Genomic DNA, 10,409 nt, shown 5'->3' with positions numbered 1-10,409 from the left:
ACAATGGAATATTAATCTGCCATCAGTCCGGATACGTTCTACAACATGGATGACCCTTGAAAACATTATGCTAAATGAAATAAGTCAATCACAAAAAGACAAATATTGTATGATCTCACTAAGATGAAATAGCTAGAATAGGCAAGTGTATAGAGATCAGAGTTTAATAGCGGTTACCAGGGACAGGAGGAAGAGGAAAAAGGAGAATCATTGTATAGGAAGCATTGAGTTTCTGTTTATTGTGATGGAAAATTTGGTAACAGATATTGGTGATGGTTGCACAACGTGACTGATATAGTTGGTCTCACTGAATCCTACATGTGAAAAATGTTGAATTGAAAAAAAGGGGGGGGGGGGCAAAATACGTGACTAGGTATTTCTCCACAGAAAATATACAAAAGGCCAATGAGCTCATGAAAAGATGTTCAAAGTCAATAGTCATTAGGGTAATGCAAACCAAAACCGTGATGAGTTACCACTTCATGCCCACTAAAAGCCATTGGTGACACCATGTGTTTCAGAGTAGTACTGCACTCCATAGGGTTTTCAATGGCTGTGATCTTTTGGAAGTAGATTGTCAGCACTTTCTTCCAAGGCATCTCTTGGTGGATTCGATCCACCAACCTTTCAGTTAGTAACCGAGTGCCTAACCATTTGCGCCACCCAGGGGCTCCATTCATACCCAGTAGAATGGCTATTATCAAAAAACAGAAGGCAACAAGTTTTGGCAAGGAGGTGGAAAAATTGGAGCCCTTGTGTACTGCTGGTGGGAGTGTAAAATGGTGCAGTGGCTGTGAAAAACAGTTTGGCAGTTCCTCAAAAAGTTAAACATATAATATCAAATGACACACCAATCCTAATCCTGTATATACCCAAGATACTTGAAAGCAGAAACTAAAACAAATACATGTGCACCAATGTTCATTGCAGCATTATTCACAATAGCCAAAGTGGAAAGAACACAAGTGTCCATCAACAGGAGAATAGAGAAACAATATGTGGTACACACAAACAATGGAATATTATTCAGCCTTAAAGAGAAATGAAGTTCTGATACATGCTAGGACATGGATGACTCTGGAGAACACTATCCCACCAAAACTCAAGTGAAATTCAGACATAATAGGATAAATATTGTACAATCTCACTTTCATGAAATATCCAGAATAGGCAAATGCAGAGGGACAAATTTTATTAGTGGCTACCAGGGACTCTGGGGAGAGGGATATTGGGAGTTAATGCTTAAAGGGTCCTGAATTTCTGTTTGGAGTGATTAAAAAAACTTTTGGAAATGGTGATGATGGTTGCACAAAGTGGTGGATATAATTAATGTCACTGGATTGTACACTTGAACATGATTAAAATGGCAAACTTTTTGTTGCATCTATTTTGCCACAATAAAACTTAAGAAAATTTGATAGTCTGTAAAACAAAAACATACCTAGGTATAAATTTAACCAAGTAGATAAAAGACTTGTACACTGAAAATATAAAACATTGCATAAAGGAATGAAATTAAAGGAGACAAATAAATTGGAAGACATCCTATGCTCAAGGATTGGGAAAATTAATATCGTTAAGAACTCAATACTGCTGAAAGCAATCCACAGGTCTGCACAATCCCTATCATCATTCCAACAGCCTTTATTGCAGAAATAGAAAAGCTGATCCTTAAATTCATACAGAATTGTACAGGGTCCCAAATACCATCCCCCTCCCAATTTTGAAAAAGAAGAACAGAGTAGGGGACTCACACTTCCCAATTTCAACATATACTACAAAACTACAGTAATCAAAAGAGTGTGATACTGGCATAAGGAGAGACATATAGAACAATTGAATGGATGTGAGAGTCCAGAAATAAGCCCATATATCTATGGCCAATTGTTATTCACAAGGGTGCCAAGTCCATTCACTGGGGCAAGAATAGTCTCTCCAACAAGTGCTGCTGGGACAACTGGATCTCCACATGCAAAAGAATGGAGTTGACCCATACCTCACACCCTATATGAAAATTAACTTGAGATGTATCGATGACCTAAGTATAATACTCTTAGAAAAAAATAGGGGTAAGTTTTCAAGACCTCACTTTAGACAATGAATTCTTACATATAACACTAAAAGCATGAGCAACAAAAGACAAAATAGATAAACTGGACTTCGTCAAAATTAAAAATTTTGTGCATCAAAGGACTTTATCAACAAAGTAAAAAGAACACCTACAGAATACAAGAAAACAATTATAAATCCTATATTTGATAAGTGTTTAATACTCAGAAAATATAATGAACTCCTACAACTTAACAACCAAAAGACAAAAAACCCAATCAAAAAATGGGCAAAGGACTTGAATAGACATTTCTCCAAAGAAGATATACAAATAGCCAATAAGTTCATGAAAAGATGCTTAACCTCATTAGTCACTAAACCCATTGTCATTGAGTTGATTCTGACTCATAGCAACCCTATATGACAGAGTAGAACTGCCACCATAGAGTTTCCAAGGCTGTAAATCTGTATGGAAGCAGATTGCCACATCTTTCTCCTGCGAAGTGGCTGGTGTTTTGAACCACCAACTTTTCAGTTAGCAGCCAAGCACTTTAACCACTGTACCACCAGGACTCCTTCATGAGTCATTAGGGAGATGCAAATAAAAATCTACAATGAGATATCACTTCATCCCCACTAAGATGACTAAGATCAGAAAAGAGGGAAACAAGTTTAGGTGAGGATGTGGACAATCTGGACCCTTGTGTATTGCTGGTTGGAATGAAAAAATTGTGCAGCCACCATGCAAAACATTTTGGTAATTCCTCAAAAAGTTATATGGATTTACTATATGATCCACTACTTCCAGTCCTAGGTATATACCCAAAAGAGTTGAAAGCAGGGATGCAAACAGATATTTGTATACCAACATTCATAGCAGTATTGTTCATGATAGCCAAAAGGTGGAAACAGCCCAGTGTCGCTCGACAGATGAATAGATAAACAAAATATGGTATATTAAAAAAAAAACAAACCCAGTGCCGTCGAGCTGATTCCAACTCATAGCGACCCTATAGGGCAGAGTAGAACTGCCCCATAGAGTTTCCAAGGAGCACCTGGTGGATTCAAACTGCCGACCCTTTGGTTAGTAGCTGTAGCACTTAACCACTATGCCACCAGGTTTTCCACTATGGTATATACATTCAATCAATGGAATACTTTTAGCTATAAAGAGAAATGAAGTTCTTTTTTTTTTATGACATAGTAATAATGAATCTTGAAATAATTATGCTAAGTGAAATAATTCAGACACAAAAGGACAAATATGGTATAATCCACTTATATGAAATGTATAGAATAGGCAAATGCATAGAGACCAAAGTAGATTAGTGGTTACCAGGGACTAGGGGGAGGGAGGATGAGGAGTTATTGTTTAATTCCATTTGGGGTGATGAAAAAGTTTTGGAAATAAATAGTGGTAATGGTTGCACAACATTGTGAAAACAGAATAATTAATGTCAATGAATTATATGGTTAAATTGTGGTGGCTTACATGTTGCTGTGATTCTGGAAGCTATACCACTGGTATTTCAAATACCAGCAGGGCCACCATGGTGGACAGGTTTCAGCGAAGCTTCCAGACTAAGACAGATTAGGAAGAAGGACCTGGTGGTCTACTTCTGAAAAATTGGTCAGTGAAAACCTTATCAATAGCAGTAGAATATTGTCTAATATAGTGCCAGAAGATGAGCGCCTCAGTGTGGAAGGCACTCAAAAGACGACTGGGGAAGAGCTGCCTCCTCAAAGTAGAGTTGATCTTGATGACGCACATGGAGTCAAGCTTTAGGGACCTTCATTTGCTGATGTGGCATGACTCCAGATGAAAAGAAATAGCTGCAAAAATCCTTTAATAATCAGAACAAGGAATATATGAACTATGAATCTAGGAAAAATGGAAGTCATCAAAAATGAAATGGAACACATAAAGATCGCTATCTGGAGGCGGAGCCAAGATGGCAGAGTAATCAGATGATTTCGGTGGTCCCTTTTATGACAAAGACCTGAAAAAACAAGTGACTAGATTATATATAACAATATAGAAGCCCAGAACATCAAAGGCAAAGTTGAGGAACCAGACTGAGTGGCAGTGGGAAGGAGAGATAGTAGAGAAGCTGGAAGGAGTTGCCGGACATGACCCAGTGGGAAAGAGCATGGTGAGGCAAGCAGTGGCATTCAGGACCTGTTTTCCACATAGGGAGAGAACGAGCTTTGGAGAGTCTGCTCAACCCTCCAGAACCAGCGAAAAGCAGCTCTCAACTGACAAATGATAGGTACACGCATCTAACCTACTGCATGGATCTCAAAACACCCAGTTTCAGAAGAACTTCTCTCCCTGCTCTGCACCTGGTTGCGGATCGGCTTCAGCAATTGCTGATTGCCACTTCCCCTGGATCAGAAGTAGGGCCTGCCACACGTCCTGAGCAATTCTCCAGGCTTGGGAGAGGGAACAAATTAACAAACACAAAAAAAAATAATCTGCCAGGTCCCCTAAACTGGGAACTCAGGGCAAGTATGGCTCCTTTGCCTAGGCACAGGCATAAGGGTCCACAGACTCTGAATGCCTTTCACCCCTGCAGAGACCTGTGTGGGCCCATTTCAACAGCAAAGGCTCTCATTAGCACAGTACAACAGGGTATATACCTGAAACCTAAATTCATTGTATCAGCGATATGGTGGAGTGGCAGGTTTGTGACATTTGACACTGCTCTGCCCATTAAGCAGGGTCCTCACCAACCTACATCAGGGGCCTGAGGACTGGTGGCTCCACCCATGCCACCTAGCCACCCATGACAGGGGTCCACAATAAGTGATGCCTCTCAGTCCTTACAGCCAAAAGCATTGGGTGCCCATAGTCCAGCTGCAAAACCCACCCACCTATACACTCTAGGGAACAGGGACACAGTTTCCTCCCAGACACTCAGGGGCAGCCGTAAGGCCCCTGCCTTGCTCAGGTCGTGACCCCCTACTGCAATCATATACCTGTACCTGCTCCAATCACCCCTGCCCGTCTAGGACTGTAGGTAAGAGCCTGCACCACACAGTTGGTGACCAACTATCTGGACACCTGAGCTGAATCCAGACAAGAAAAGTAAACGGACTCCTGGGCTCACATACCTAGTAACAAATCTAACCACCTGGTGACAGGACATTAGTGCTTCAAAGGCACTAATAATCAAACTAGCCCATGCCAGCAGCCTATTTGGGCATATCAAAACAAGAAGCTGGGACACAGTAAGCAAACATAAAATAAATAAATACAATAACTTATTGATGGCTCAGAGACAATAGTCAATATCAAATCACATAAAAAGGCAGACCATGATGGCTTCAGCAAGCTCCCGAAACAAAGAATCAAGAAATCTTCCAGAGGAAGAGAATTTCCTGGAATTACCGGTGGTAGAATACATTAATATACGGAACTCTTCAAAAGATCAGGAAGGAGATCAGGCAAAATGCAGAACAAGCCAAGGAACATACAGACAAAGCAATAGAGGAACTTAAGAAGATTACAGAAGAGCACAATGACAAATTTAACAGGGTGCAAGAATCCATAGAGAGACAGCAAACAGAAATGCAGAAGGTTAACAATAAAATGCCAGAATTAGACAAATAAACAGAAAGTCAAAGGAGCAGAATGGAGGCACTGGAAGTCAGAATTAGTGAGACTGAAGATAAACCACTTGACATCAATTTATTTAAGGAAAAATCAGATAAAAGAATTTAAAAAAATGAAGAGACCCTAAGAATTATGTGGGACTCTATCAAGAGGAATAAACTATGAGTGATTATAGTATGAAAACAGGGGGAGGGGAGGATGACACAAAAAATACAGAAAGAATTGCTGAAGATTTGTTGAAAGAAAACTTCCCTGATATTGTGAAAGATGAGACAACAGCTATCCAAGATGCTTATCGAACCGCACATGAGGTAGATCCCAAAAGAAAGTGAGAAAGACATATTATAATCAAACTTGCCAAAACCAAACATAAAGAGAGAATTTTAAAAGTGGCTGGGGATAAATGAAAAGTCATCTACAAAGGAGAATCAATAAGGCTAAGCTCGGATTACTCAGCAGAAACCATGCAGGCAAGAAGGCAATGGGATGACATATATAAAGTCTGGAAGGAAAAAAAATTGCCAATCAAGAATTATGTACCCTGCAAAACTGTCTCTCAAATATAATGGCAAAATTAGGGCATTTCCAGATAAACAGAAGTTAAGGGAATTTGCAAAAAACAAACCAAAATTACAAGAAATACTAAAGGGAGTCCTCTCGTTAGAAAATCAATAACATCAGATAACAACTCAAGACTAGAACAGAGGACAGACCACCACATATAAACCCAGATAGGGAAGTCACAAAAATAAATCAAAGCTAAAACACTGAAAATAGGGAAACAAAGACATCAATGTGTACAAGATGACAGCATTAAAACAAAAAAAGGACTATTAAAAGGAAGTCACAGATCTTTCATTTGAAGAGGAAGTCAAGGTGATACGAAGAAATATAAGACTGGTTTAAACTTAGAAAAATAGGGGTAAATATTAAGGAAACGACAAAGGGAACCAACAATCCTACACACCAAAATAAAAAACAAGAAAAACATAATCACTCAGCAAATACAATATCAGCAGCAATGAAAAAGAGGAAAAGAAAATGCATAAAGAAAAACGACTCAGCACGGAAAATTAAGTAGAACAAAGAAACTGTCGACACCACAAAAAAGACATCAAAATGACAGCATTAAACTCATAAAAAAATACTTATCAATAATTACACTGAATGTAAAAGGACTAAATGCACCAATAAAGAGAGAGTGGCAGAATGGATAAAAAAAAAAGACCCGTGTATATGCTACCTACAAGAGACACACCTTAGACTTAAAGACACAAACAAACTAAAACTCAAAGGAAGGAAAAAAATAGATCAAGCAAACAACAATCAAAAAAGGGCAGGAGTGGCAATATTAATCTCTGACAAAGTAGACTTTAAAGTAAAATCGACCACAAAGGATAAGTAAGAGCACTATATAATGATTAAAGGGTCAATGTAAAAAAAAAGAAAAAAAAAAAATTTTTCTTTTTTTTTTTACACCAGGGGGACATAACCATAATAAATACTTACGCACCCAACAACGGGGCTCTGAAATACATAAAACATACTCTAACAGCATTGAAAAGAGAGTTAGTCAGCTCCACAATAATAGTAGGAAACCTCAACACATCCCTTTTGGTGAAGGAGAGAACATCAAGCAAGAAGCTCAGTAAAGACATAGATGATCTAAATGCCACAATCAACCAACTTGATCTCATAGACCTATACAGAACACTCCACCCAACAGCAGCCAAGTATACTTTTTTTTTCCAATATACATGGAACAGTCTCCAAGATAGACCACATATTAGGCCATAAACCAAGCCTTAACAGAATCCAAAGCTTTGAAATATTACAAAGCATCTTTTCTGACCATATAGCCACGAAAGTAGAATTCAATAACAGAAAAAGCAAGGAAAAAACGAAACACATGGAAACTGAACAACCTTGCACAAAAACTACTAGGTTATAGAAGAAATTAAGGCCGAAAAAAGAAATTCACAGAATCAAATGAGAATGAAAACACGTCCTACCAGATCCTTTGGGACACAGCAAAAGCAGTGCTCAGAGGTCAATTTATAGCAATAAATGCACGCATCCAAAAAGCAGAAAAGGCCAAAATCAACACATTAACCCTATAACTCAAACAAACAGAAAGAGAACAGCAAAAGAAGCCCTCAGCTGCCATAAGAAAACAAATAATAAAAATTAGAGCAGAATTAAATGAAATAGAAAACAAAAAAAATTGAATGTTAACAAGACCAAAAGCTGGTTCTTTGAAAAGATCAACAAAATCAATAAGCCATTGGTCAAACTGACCAAAGAAAAACAGGAGAGGAAGCAAATATCTGGACAAGAAATTAGATGTGTGATATCACAACAGACCCAACTGAAATTAAATGAATCATAAAAGAATACTATGAAAAATTGCACTCCAACAAATTTGAAAACCTAGAGGAAATGGACAAATTTCTAGAAATACATTACCTACTTAAACTAACACAAACAGACGTAGAACAACTAAATAAACCTATAACAAAAAAAGGGATTGAAAAGGCAATTGAAAAACTCTCAACACAAAAAAGCCTGGGCCCTGACGGTTTCACTGGAAAATTCTACCAAACTTTCAGAGAAGAGTTCACACCACTACTACTACGGTATTTCAGAGCATAGAAAAGGATGGAATACTTCCGAATGCATTCTATGAAGCCAGCATAACCCTGATACCAAAACCAGGTAAAGACGCCATAAAAAAAGAGAACTACAGACCAATATTCGTCATGAACATACATGCAAAAATCTTCAACGAAATTCTAGCCAATAGAATTCAACAACATAGCAAAAAAAAAAAAAAACTCACCATGACCAAGTGGGATTCACACCAGGTATGCAGAGATGGTTCGACATTAGAAAAACAATCAATGTAATCCACTACTTAAAACAAAAGACAAGGACCACATGACCTTATCAATTAACACAGAAAAGGCATTTGACAAAGTTCAACACACATTCATGATAAAACTCTCAGCAAAATATGAATAGAAGGGAAATTCCTCAACATAATAAAGCACATTTATACAAAGGCAAAAACCAACATCATCCTAAATGGAGAGAGTCTGAAAGCATTCCCCTAGAGAATGGAAACCAGACAAGGATGCCCTTTATCACCACTCTTATTCAGCATTATGCTGGAGGTCCTAGCCAGAGCAATTAAGCTAGAAAAGGAAATAAAGGCATACAAATTGGTAAGGAAGAAGTAAAAGTATCTCTATTTGCAGATGATATGATCTTATACACAGAAAATCCCAAAGAATCCACAAGAAAACTACTGGAATTAATAGAAGATTTCAGCAAAGTATCAGGATACGAGATGAACATACAAAAATCAGTTGGATTCCTCTACATCAACAAAGAGAAGTCCGAAGGAGAAATCACCAAATCAATACCATTTACAATAGCCCCCAAGAAGATAAAATACTTAGGAATAAATTTATCCAGAGGTGTAAAAGACCCACACAAAGAAAACTACAAGACACTAAACTGCAAGAAACCAAAAGAGACCTACATAAGTGGAAAAACATACCTTGCTCGTGAATAGGAAGATTCAACATTGTGAAAATCTCTATTCTACCCAAAGCAATTTACAGATAAAATGCAATCCTGATCCAAATTCCAATGGCATTTTTTAATGAGATAGAGAAACAAATCACCAACTTCATATGGAAAGGGAAGAGGTCCCAGATAAGTAAAGCATTACTGAAGAAGAAGAACAAAGTGAGAGGCCTCACTCTACCTGATTTTAGAACCTATTATACCGCCGGGGTAGTCAAAACAGCCTGGTACTGTTATAACAACAGATACATAGACCAATGGAGCAGAATTGAGAATCCAGATATAAATTCATCCACCTATGAGCAGCTGGTATTTGACAAAGGCCCAAAGTCCATTAGTTGGGGAAAAGACAGTCTTTTAACAAATGGTGCTAGCATAACTTGATATCCATCTTCAAAAAAATGAAACAAGACCCATACCTCACACCATGCACAAAAATGAACTCAAAATGGATCAAAGACCTAAATATAAAATCTAAAACGATAAAGATCACGGAAGAAAAAATAGGGACAACGTTAGCAACCCGAATACTTGGCATAAACAGTATATGAAACATTACTAACAATGGACAAACATCACAAGAGAAACTAGACAACTGGGAGCTCCTAAAAATCAAACACTTATGCTCATCCAAAGACTTCATCAAAAGAGTAAAAAGACAACCTACAGTCTGGGAAAAAACTTGTAGCTACGACAAATCCGATCAGCGCCTAATCTCTAAAATCTACAAGATACTACAAAACCTCAACAACAACAAAGACAAATAAATAACCCAATTAAAAAATGGGCAAAGGATATGAACAGACACTTCACCAAAGAAGACATTCAGGCAGCTACCGGATATATGAGGAAATGCTCAGGATCATTAGCCATTAGAGAAATGCAAATCAAAAGTACAATGAAATACCATCTCACCCCAACAAGGCTACCATTAATTAAAAAAATACAAAATAATAAATGCAATCAAAAAGCATTGATAATTTTTGGTGATCAGAATGCAAAAGTTGGAAACAAGGAAGTAGGATTGGTAGTTAGAAAATATGGCCTTGGCAATTGTTATGGATTGAATTGTGTCACCCTAAAATGCGTGTCAACTTGGGTAAGCCATGATTCCCAGTATTGTTTGGTAGTCCTCCATTTTGTGATTTGATAT

This window comes from Elephas maximus, chromosome X (genome assembly GCF_024166365.1).
Source record: "Elephas maximus indicus isolate mEleMax1 chromosome X, mEleMax1 primary haplotype, whole genome shotgun sequence".
Classification (NCBI taxonomy): domain Eukaryota; kingdom Metazoa; phylum Chordata; class Mammalia; order Proboscidea; family Elephantidae; genus Elephas; species Elephas maximus.
Note: the sequence above shows the minus strand (reverse complement) of the source record.